At 39.4% G+C, this 11169-nt stretch overlaps 1 long non-coding RNA gene across 1 annotated transcript in view; it reads right to left on the bottom strand.

Annotated features, from left to right (window-relative positions):
* Window positions 1-7094: 7094 nt before the first annotated feature.
* LOC311515157 overlaps window positions 7095-11169 on the bottom strand; it is a 65840-nt gene continuing 61765 nt past the window's right edge. Inside the window, exon 4 of the long non-coding RNA XR_014710064.1 lies at window positions 7095-7176. This is a non-coding gene — a long non-coding RNA (uncharacterized lncRNA). The remainder of the gene's footprint in view (window positions 7177-11169) is intronic.

Genomic DNA, 11169 nt, shown 5'->3' with positions numbered 1-11169 from the left:
CCAAGTGTGGGCCTGGTGCCATGGAGCCACTTGCACCATTATAAACCCGGTACTGCCCAGCTATGAAGGAAAGCTCCATCTAGGAAACCTAAATGCCTCTCCCAGGTGTTTCTCATGGTGATTTGAGGATCTTCCTTAATATATGGCAAAGAACATAGGGTTCTCAGTTTATTACAGCCAGATCCTGGCATCCAGGTTTCTTCACTCTGCCGAGATCAGTAAGGTGGCTTTCAGCCATCTTTATTTTCCCTATTCCTATGTCGGCTCCACTGGTTTCTTATAATGTGGACTAAAGTCTGCTCTATATTAGACTTGTTGCATGCAACTTCAACACTTGTTCTAGTCACCAGAGATCATGGCAGTGCAGAGACACTATTAGTCACACACTCTTTCTCTAAGCTATGCCCTTTCCTGATTCTTTGGCATCACTTCATGAGCTGGATGGAAAAGGAACTTGGAGCTTATATAATATTTCAGACAATATAATTTCACCCTTTTCTGAAAAAAAGTAATTAGATATCATTAACATTTTACTTTATAAAACACAGTAAGTGTAGAAAATCAAAGTGTGCCTTTGAAACTGTCCAATATAATAACCTTTGCACAATAGACTTTTCATGCAACTACAGTAAGTATCAAACAGAACTATGTGTTCATTATTTTAATCAAATTATCTTTCAACATCTGAAGCAACTCCTTTTGTCACTGATTTCCCAGCTTTTAATTTTATTTTAAATTCAGTAGCAAGACCATGAGTCTTTTCTTGATCATAGGTGTCTTTGGATCCAGAATAAGATTATGATCAGAAAGTATAACAAGAGTTTTTGAAAGTTTAACAAAGTATCTAAGGGGAATTGGAGCAATCACAGGTTTTGTAAAGAGATATGGATTCTACCTCTAGATTGCTGGTATGAATCCAACCTACATAGGTAAAACTACAATAATTATGTACACAGTGGTGACCCTTAAATATATGGCAATTTTCCCTACAAAATTGATAATCCTACTGTGACATTACACCTCATATTCTTCATAGAGATATTATTATGAGATGGTTATGGCATAATTATGATGCATTTTGTACAAGACAGGGAATGTAAGGTGTCATTGGAAAAGTTATGATTTGCTGAATATGATTATCCTATTTGCATGTATGTGTCATTTTTGTATCTGAAGTTATAAATATTTATTATGGATCTGTATTTCAGATGGGCTTACTCTTGAAAACTCCCACAGCAAGCGTTTCAGGTACAACAATGAAGAAGCCAGACAGTGCTAATAGTTCATCAACAAAGACTGAACTGGGGAAAGTGCTGGGCCAAGGCTAAAGGGATTTCTAGCCTGTGTATGAAAAACCTGGGGATTCCAAGCTGTAAAGCAAGTGCAACTTGTACCTTGAGAATCTGCCGGTCTGCTTGTATCATTAGCCAGGGTGAGAATTTGCTAATTCATATCCTATCTTTCTAGTATTTTAGGCTTAGTTTGCATTTTTGTTTTTTACTGGGTAATCTGCTTTGATCTGTTTGCTAGGACGTATAATAACTTAAAATCTATATTTTTGTAATTAATAAACGTATTTTATGCTTTAATCTAAACCAGTAAGCTTAGAGCGAAGTGCCTGGAAATCTTAGCTCAATGGGTGGGAATTGTTGCATATTCCTTTCCACATTGCGGGAGGGCAAACTCTGAATTTATGCTGTACAGGTTTCTGTGCAGTGCAAGATGGTATAATTTTGGGTTTATACTCAGGGGGATGGGGGAACAGATGCCTGGGGAACTGGGAATTATCTTGGCTGTGGACTCTCTATTGTTGGTTCATGCAGTGGCTGGGCAGAGAACCTGCAGGTAACTGCAGCTGAGTGTGTCCCTACCTGTGTGAATGATGGTGGAAGTGTAAGACCAGGAGCGGGTCTGCAGCTTGTCACAGCACCACAGTGTGATAGGGAGCCCAGGCTGGTGAGTCAGAGGGCTCAGTGGTACTCCAGTTCCACGTGGCACTCCGGGGGGAAGCCATCACACCTACCTCAGTATTTGAAGTATTTTCTATTTTAGTGCTGAACGCTCAGTGTAGGCAGGAACAGGAACACTAAATGCATATATTGTTTAGACATCTAAGGTCATTAGTAAAGGTTACTACCATAATAATGTTTAGCACTTACTGTGACTATCATGACAATGTTAGGGTCATATACAGAATATCTGTAATACCACAATAATATTAAGTTACCTCAGAGACTAAAGTGAAATATTTTAATGGCTACCATTGTATATCATCTTCCATCCAAGGATCTCAAAAAACTTTACAAAATTAATGAGTTAAGCTTTACAACATCCCGGAGAGATAGGGTCAGTGATTAAATGTTATTAGCTTCAGTTGGCCATTCATTTATCTTTTGTGAAATGAGTGATAGTCTTGGCATTGCTAAAGTGGCCACTTAACGAGTACCACAATTGTCACCTTTGTTGCCAATCTCAGCCACCAGCTGAATCAGCATTATCCTCTTACCTGTACAAATGGTCCTACCAAATGAGTGTTAAGGCATATCTGGTGGATCAAAGTGGGGAAATTTGCAGTGCCTTGATCCCTGATGCATCTGTTCTGCATATAAATAGAAGATTTCAGTCTGCTCAGCCGTTAAAACCACACCTTTAATTGGGAGTAATTTTTTAAAAAAAGTCAACAATTAAAAAAAAGCTACATTTTCCAAACATTACAATAAAGTTGAATCAAATAGAAGATTACATGTACTGTAAACAACAGAGCAGTACTGCATTTATAGTATATGTTAATTGAACTGTAGTCTAGACAAAAGGAAAATGTCACATTAATTATAACCATGATTAAAAAGCTGTCTAGTGTCAAAAGGCTGATGACATTGGTTTATATCCAAGATTAACACTTTCTTTCTATTTTCTATTTTCCGCAGTTGCTGTAATCAACAACAAACTTTTATTTTAAGTCAGTTCTTCAAGACAGAGATCCACGAGGACTGATTGCTCCAGCCTAAGGCCTATGCACTAGTGAAGTCCTCAGACTAGCATTTGAGTGGGCCTTAGGTGGTACATGACCCTCTGCACCAAGGGGGAAATTCACCTCAAATGCTTCTTATCTAAAGATTTACTGCAGAGAAGTGAATGATACAGCTGGTTTCTACTACATGCAGCATTTTGGTACTATTACAGGACCAGGTGATACAATTCACATACAACTTTAATTTCAAATATTCATCGTTCACGTGCTGTTTATTGCTTAGTTGTAGCTTATTAAATTATGAATTGTTGAAAAGCTCAGTAGTCGGGAGCTCAAAAGAGGGCCGTCAAAATGTTGCAGGAAATGTTCATATCACACATTTATTTCATTTTGAAAACATGGTTCTGTGGTTTCCTATTATTTTTGTAGACTTTTATTGGTTATTTCTTTTATAGACTAGACAGATCTGCTGTGTTTATTGCCAGTTATGATTTGCAGCAATAGGTCTACAATATTTTTCTACTTGAATTCAGTGGACGAAATCATGTCCTGACCATATCCATCTGAGCCCAAGAATGTTTCTCAGATAACCCAGTGATGAGTGTGATATAAGAACCTACACAGATAGATCAAATTTGACCCTTTTGTTAAAATTTATATTATTTCCAACAGTGCAAACTTTATTTAATGTGATATCTTGCACATCACTCTCTTTAGCCAATATGCATTGGTCCTTTCTGTGATCCTCATCCAGCTCACTCAGATTTGTTTCTGATTATTTATGTTATGTGTGTGTGAAATTCACACTCTGGCTACTGCTCGGTCTGCCTTTTAAAATGGTATACTCTTAAACAGCCCCATTAAATGATGGTGTCACACTGCCAACTATGTGGGTCCTGGACAGCTTCCTAGGTTTTTCCATTTTCCAATGTGATAAACTGGAATCACAAAATATCCCATACTAAGAGGAAAGACAGCCCAACAAAAACCATGATAGTGACTGAGATGTATGTATGTTGGCAAAAGTTGCAGAATCAATACTTTAAAAAAATGTTCTTTACTTTCCCAAGGGCAGTGGGTTTTTTTACAAACCAGTTAATGGGACAGAAATATTCATTTAAAATTTTTATTTCATATAGTTGTTGATTATTAACTGTTTGGTTTTTAATTATTATCATTTCACATCTTGAGTTGGCCACTGCAACACATGCTGATTGCTAACTGTAGTGTTCTGCAAACGATTAATCTTCTTGTGATCAGGATTATGCTAGTTAGGATTTAGAAAAACATCTAAGGGCTTTGTATACATACTGCTTCAAATATTCATGGAAATATGCAAGCAGTCATTCTGTGCTTAGTATTATTAAGAGGATTTTCATTATATTGGATGTGGATTTTAGACATTATTTCCCACATATAACAGACTATTTTAGCCCATTCTAGTGAGCTCAATTTCTACTATCAAGTATAGGATGAAGTTTGCAGGGCTATGTGCACAGTTCAATGGCCTGAATGTGCAAATACTTACATACCACAACAACCTTATTCAGTGAATAGCCCCATAAAATTACTCACGTATGTGTTTCCAATACCAGGACCTTCTTTATGAACACCAACATACCGTGTAAAAAGGGTCTGTTTCAATGGTGAAAACAAACAAACCATCAATTGACTCCTGGACTGTGAATACAAATGTTTGAAAATTACTTATAACAAAAGGATCAAGAATTTGCTGACTGTTCTTATCTATGGCTTATCTGGACAAGGAAGTTAATGCAGATTAAGGTAAAGTGTGAATTTAAATTGTGTGAATCCTGATTTACCCCCTGTGTGGATGCTTTGGTACCAGAAAAAGAGTGCCTTAATGTTGCCGGCACCCAATGCCGAGAGGCAAAACAACAGCAGGGGTTCGTTACCCGGTGTGTTTCACTCAATAATCACAACGGGGTGGAGAAGCAGAAAAGTTTATTTGCAGCTGCAAACAAGGTACAGGGAGAATAGAATCTCAAATCCTGCACACCAGAGCAGGTCATTACACACACTTTTATATTCCTTAATGCTACTGCACTACACATCAGCCAATTAAAACTTTGCACAAATACTCTGCCTTCCTTATATTGGTTACAACAATGTTTATTTCCTGCAACCTCTAACAAGCATTCCTAGCAACTTAAACAACCAGCATATTCTGTCTGATCTTGTAACTATCTCCTATTATCTTTAACTTGGCGTCAGCAAACCTTACACTATAAGGCATTATCTGTGGCTGCAACATTGTTTTAAGAGCAAAAGAGCTTACTCAAACCATCCAGGCCTGAATTCTATTAAGGGGGGTTAAGAAGAAGCCCTTAGGCCTTCAGCAGGGAGACCTTCTCGACCCTTATGGCCTTCCATCCCCTCAACTTAACTAGTGGCCATGCTCTGGGGTCTCCAATATTAGTCTGAGGCTATGGCTACACTTGCAGATGTAGGGAGTTAAACCAGCTCTCGGAGACAGCAGCAGGGATAGCGTGTGTGTTCACACTGTCAGCTGCAAGTGCAGTGTCATGGCCACATTAGCAGCTCTTGCAATGCCACAGAGAGCAGTGCATTGTAATAGCTATGCCAGTGTGCAAGTGGCTGCAGTGTGCTTTTCAAATGGGGGCATGGTGGAGTGTGACAGGGAGTGTGTTGTGTGTATATGGGGGGGAGAGACAGTGTGTTTTGGGAGGGGCAGAGAGTGTGTCAGCATGCTGTCTTGTAAGTTCAGACAGCGGCAGGGGGAAGGGAAAACCCCCGCTATCAGCCCCCACCCCCCATCTCTCTCTTTCTCTCTCCCACACATGCACAAACACCTGCCTCTGCAGCAGAAGCATTCCACAGTAATGGTTTGCTTTGTGTCCCGGAACAGATAAGCAGTCGGCTGTCAGAAATGGTGCTTGAAAGGGGATATCCGCATGCCTGCAGCCGAGTTCAAAACCATGACGAGAGTGGCCACTTGACTGCACGGGATTATGGGACGTTTCCGGAGGCTAGTCACAGCGCAGTAATGCAACACGTTGTCCACACTGACACCTGGGCATTTCAGCCAGGGCGCAGAAAGCTCTATGCTTCTCATGGAGGTCGATTACCAAGGAGTCCAGGTGCTCTAAGTCCAGGAGTCCAGATTACCAGCTGCGGAGTCCAGGTGCTCTAAGTGTCTTGCCAGCGTGGACACCTCAGGAGTTAGGACGCCTGGAGCTGATTTAATGCGCTCTAACTTGCAAGTGTAGCCAAGGCCTGAATTAGCTTAATCCACTTTGGAAGATGATTAAGATAATTCAGAATAAAGCACTCTTATCCTGGTATAAAAGCATCCACACAGGGAGTTAATCAGGAATAACTATTAAGGAATAGCACCCCATGTAGATAAGCCATTAGAGTAAAGTACCTCTTCAAAGGACACGCTAAGAAGAATTTTTTATATATAAACAGTATATGCCATCTTTCAAAAGACACAGACATGTGGAAATTGCCAGATGCCAGTAAGGGTTGATGACACACTGTCTATGGTATGAGTGCAGATAAGGATGTTCTACTATTGAGGGAGCTAATCGCAAGCTGGACATGTCTGAAAAAAAGGGTGCATAAAATATAGAGTGTTGAATGGCTCAAGAACTGCGGAAGTTAAATTAAGAGATTTTTATGGAGAAGAATTTGAGTCTATAGAAAACAACTTGGCATCATCTCAAGGAAAGGTCTGAGACAGGGTGGGACTATGGGATGGAGAGTATTTTTTGTGGGGAAGGTGTAGTTAAACTGGGAGCATTTGTAAATATCCAAGAGGCAGGGAGGTGGACTGATGCACTGCCAGTCTACTATGTATGTTCACCTTTTATCCATTTTTTTTTAAATGAACTTTAGATGAAAGTCTCTTTTAGGCTAAAAATATAACTTTTTGAAGTTGTTCATTATTTCTGAAAAAAGTAGAAAAGCAGGGATGTGATAAAAGCTATACCAAATGAAAGATAAGAATATACTCTGAAATTATAGAGCAGAATATCTCTTTTGCACAGAACGGTCGTTTTGTTTTTGCATTGTATATTTGCTATGTAAAATAATGCAGGTACACTTACCATGGATATATTGCAGAAGTATTCTTCTGGTGGCTTACTCTTTATGTTAAAAAAGAATTTGAATCAAGTTAAAGTGCAAGTGTTCTTTTAAACAGTCCTTTCCTCAGTAATCTGCAGTGGAAACAATGAAGATTTAAAAATAATCCCTCTTAAATCAACTGGGCACCACAGTAAATAAATAAGCACCATGTACATTTATGATACTAATATTATAGGTACCATATAAACTGACAGTGTATATATAGTTATATAAAAAAGCTGAGTATCTTCCGTATGAAACTTTAAACTGTATATGTTTTAACCTTTCATTTGAGAACAACTTGTTATTCTGTACAATCTTTCTTGCAGTACCAGACAGCAGCTGCTAAATTTTAAACTTCAGGCAAAATCTACCTAAAGGAAAGCCATTTTATATCTTTAAAACCTCACAAGAGGTAAGTTTATTTGCATGTCCATTTCATAAGACAGATTCTTTTTTGTGGGTGAGTTGTGCAGCCTACCAAGAGAACTGAATTGCAAAAAAATAAAATCCTGTACTAAAGTATTTTTTATGACAAGACTTCATCTAATGAAATGAGGTTTTGAAACAGTACCTCTTGAAATAAACTGATATATTTTTTGCCACTTACAACTAAGAATTCCCCTGCCTGTCTTGGTTAATCATTGTCAAGCTATCAAGATTTAACCCCGTTGCAGAATCTCTCACTATGAGAAGCTGTTATCCTACTTTGCTCAAAAGATCCACTGAATTTGTGACAATCTTGCTGTCCCCCCTGTGTAAGCCAAATATTCAGAAAACAAAGACCATTCCACTTTCTTTGGTAGCCCTTGCCTCAGTCACACAAGTGGAGGCCTTAAAAACACTGAAAGATGTCTAGGCTATCTGGCCTAGAGACAGGCCCTTACCCATATAGGTTATGTAAGCTAGTTTAGACTCAAAGCTGACCAAGATCATCAATGCCTCCTTCAGAGAGCACAATCTACCAGCTACCCTAAAGCATGCAGTAAACTTACTAGTTCTCAATAAATCTTACTTGGAGTCAGAGAACTCACTAGCTACCATCTCATCTCCAATCTCCCCTTCATGGCACAATTGAGGAGCTGACATACAGCATGCTCCAACACTTGATCTCTGAAATTACCCAGGACCCTTCACAAACAGGTGTCAGATAGTGATAGGTCATGGAGATAGCTCTGGTGGTGTTGCTGAAGGACCTTTTCAAGGCCAAGAACAAAGGACAAACACCTATGCTTCTACCACTTACCTATCCATTGATGTCACTAATTACCAAGGAAGGCATTGCTATTGATCATCATCCTTACCTCATGGCCTTTCAGACACAGGTCAGTCCAAATGACAATGTTCTGAGCCAATTTGAATGACTTCTGAGAATCAGATTGTGTGGTACTGATTATGTAACTATTTTATTGTGCTTCTAAATTTGTGTCAAGGGCCCTTAAAGCTCTTGGTGAGTGTTCTTTGATGCAGAGTTTTAAAATAAAAATAATACTTTATTAAAATCCAAGTATATGTTAGGTCACAATACAGTAAATATAGTACACTGCAAAAGCAAACATATGTCTATGAAAATCTTCATTGGTGGCTTCCTAGTCACTACTATTTAGTCTCAAACAGGTTTGCCCAATTATAGGAAGCATTTTTCCCCCCAGCATGCTTTCCTGGAGCTGACCCTTTAAATTTGTCAGAGCTGGAGTCCTAAAGTAATAATTTTGCACCTAGCTATTGCTGGTTAGATTTCCCTCTTTTCCAGATGGTAAATACCTGTTTTCTCCCATCTTTCTCTTTATTATTCCTGGGGGAACTGGCACATTTACACACCTTTCATCTGCTAATTTTGTAATTCTGTTTTAAATAAATCATGTTTGGCCGCATTATAAATCATTCTGAATATGCTGAATTATAGTAACTTGTTAGTTACAAGTTTCTATCTTGCTTACATCCTCAAGCAATTCCTGTCAGTAAGTAGTAGATATAGAATGTTATGCTTTCTGGTTGAAATCTGTACTCTTTGGATGATGAAGTTGGCTTCTATACAATAAAGAACTCTCTTTGATGAATGTTTGGTTGTTAATCAACAGCTATTTGGGAGTTAAACTTGCGCATTAATATTGTATTTGGCAGCCTTGAGGGTTGGTCCAGGAATGGTTTGTATCAGCTGTCCTCCACTTTTGGTAGCAGATAGTCTTTGTCATTTCACTTTTTAAGAATTGTTTTCCTTGAATTATTTTGGAGGTGGACAGTTATTAAAGTTTCATGCACTAGGTATAGGCACCTAGTAAACACTAGAGATCTTTAAACCCCCCTGGCTTTATCCACAAGCAACTTCTAAGACTACAAAAATTAGAACTTTCAGGTATTTTTGGTTGATCCATTATTTCTTTAGTTAGTTAGTTCGTTTGCTGGCTGTTCTAGGGTTTTGTTTGTTGTGATAGGGTGTTCATACCACACTAATCTGGAGAGGGTTAATAAAGCTCAGAAGGGGCCACTTAACCTGGTAGGCCACACCTCAGGGAGAATTAGGCTTGATAAGTAATTCCTAATTGAGGATGGAGCTCAGCTGATCAGGAGCAGGTGGGGCTTGTATAAGGCTAGGTAGAGAGGGCAGAAAAGTGCTGTAGTGTAGAAGATGTCAGTGACTCTATGGGCTTAGACAGAATAGAAGCTCCGGGTTACATACCATGAAGGAAGAGTTGACCCAGAAGCGTGGTGGAGTGGAAGCCTGATAGAGATGAAATAGGAAAAGGCTCAGACCTTGGCTGGACCCCAAAGTAGTGGGCGGGGCTGGGTTCCTCTAACAGACACTGGGGAAGAGGCATTGCATTGGATTGGAGGACTGCTGGGAAGGATAGCCAGTCTAATGGGATTTTGATACTGTGGAAGAGGGAAAAACACATAATGATATGGCTGGAGGGCCAAGCCATGAAGAATAAGCCCTGCAGCTCCTGGAGTATAAGAGGGGCTGCAGTGCAAAGGAGAGATAGAAGGGGGGTGTCAGACTGGGTGGAACTATTATCCAGACACAGCTGCAAGGAGGTGGACAATGGTGAGTAGAGAACCCCATGATATCTGTGTAATCTTGAAACTGGAAATCCTAATACTGCTTAGGAACATTTTGTCCTGTCAGATCTTTATTTTCTTCTAGTTAAGTGCATGTGACTTACATGGAAAATAGGTTCCCCCCCACCACCACTTTACTTGTGATCAAAACCAGTCTACTAGCTCTTAATTGATGGTCTGTTATAAATTGGAATTGTTTTCAGTAATTCTCAAAGGGGAGCAGACTGCTTCCCCCCTCCTACTCCACTGAGGGCTCATGACACTCCAAAGGGGGAGAATGATGGATGTAGAATAGCCAGAGGAAAAATTTCTGCTCCCCTATGTCTCAGCCAGTAGAGCTGACCAGCTTCATAGGGGCAATACCCTATGCTCTGCAAAAGACCACAGTACTAAGAGAACGATGGCCTTGTGATTAGGGCACTTACTGGGTTCTCAGGCCATCTAAGTTCAAGTCTTGGCTCTGCCATGGACTTCCTATGTGATCTTAGATAACACATTTATTTTCTTTGTGCCTTCTCTTCCCATCTATAAAATTGAGATAATACTCCTTTCTCCCACCATTGGCTTCTCTTATCTATTTAGACTGTAAGCTCTTCAGAGTAGGGAAAATTCTTAGTATTGCCTATCACCACGTAGCATCTCTGTGCTACAGCAATACAAATAATGTTTCACAATATGCAAATTTCCCTTGTGCACCATGGAGGCACCACCTCCAATGCTGAATTGTGCCAAAACTTCATGATTAGGGCTTTAATTGGTAAACCTAACAAAGAACATGGCATGGTATATTTTGTAATCCCTTATTGCAGTTTGCAAAGCCAATTGATGAGGCTTAGGGAAAAGGACAGTTTGGATCTAAAAATCTTTTGAAGAACATAAAAGATACGTAACGCTGTGTGGGAAAAATAGGGGGGCCCTGCACTGAAATCATCTGGTCATATAATCTCAGGAAACTGATGAAGGTCTTTACAATAGATCAGGTTATTTCTAGCATTAGTCTTTTGTGCTCCATGTTAAATAGTTTT

This window comes from Lepidochelys olivacea (assembly GCF_965140295.1).
Source record: "Lepidochelys olivacea isolate rLepOli2 genome assembly, chromosome: 1".
Classification (NCBI taxonomy): Eukaryota; Metazoa; Chordata; order Testudines; family Cheloniidae; genus Lepidochelys; species Lepidochelys olivacea.
The sequence above is the reverse complement of the archived record's forward strand: the minus strand, read 5'-3'. Positions and strand labels throughout refer to the sequence as shown.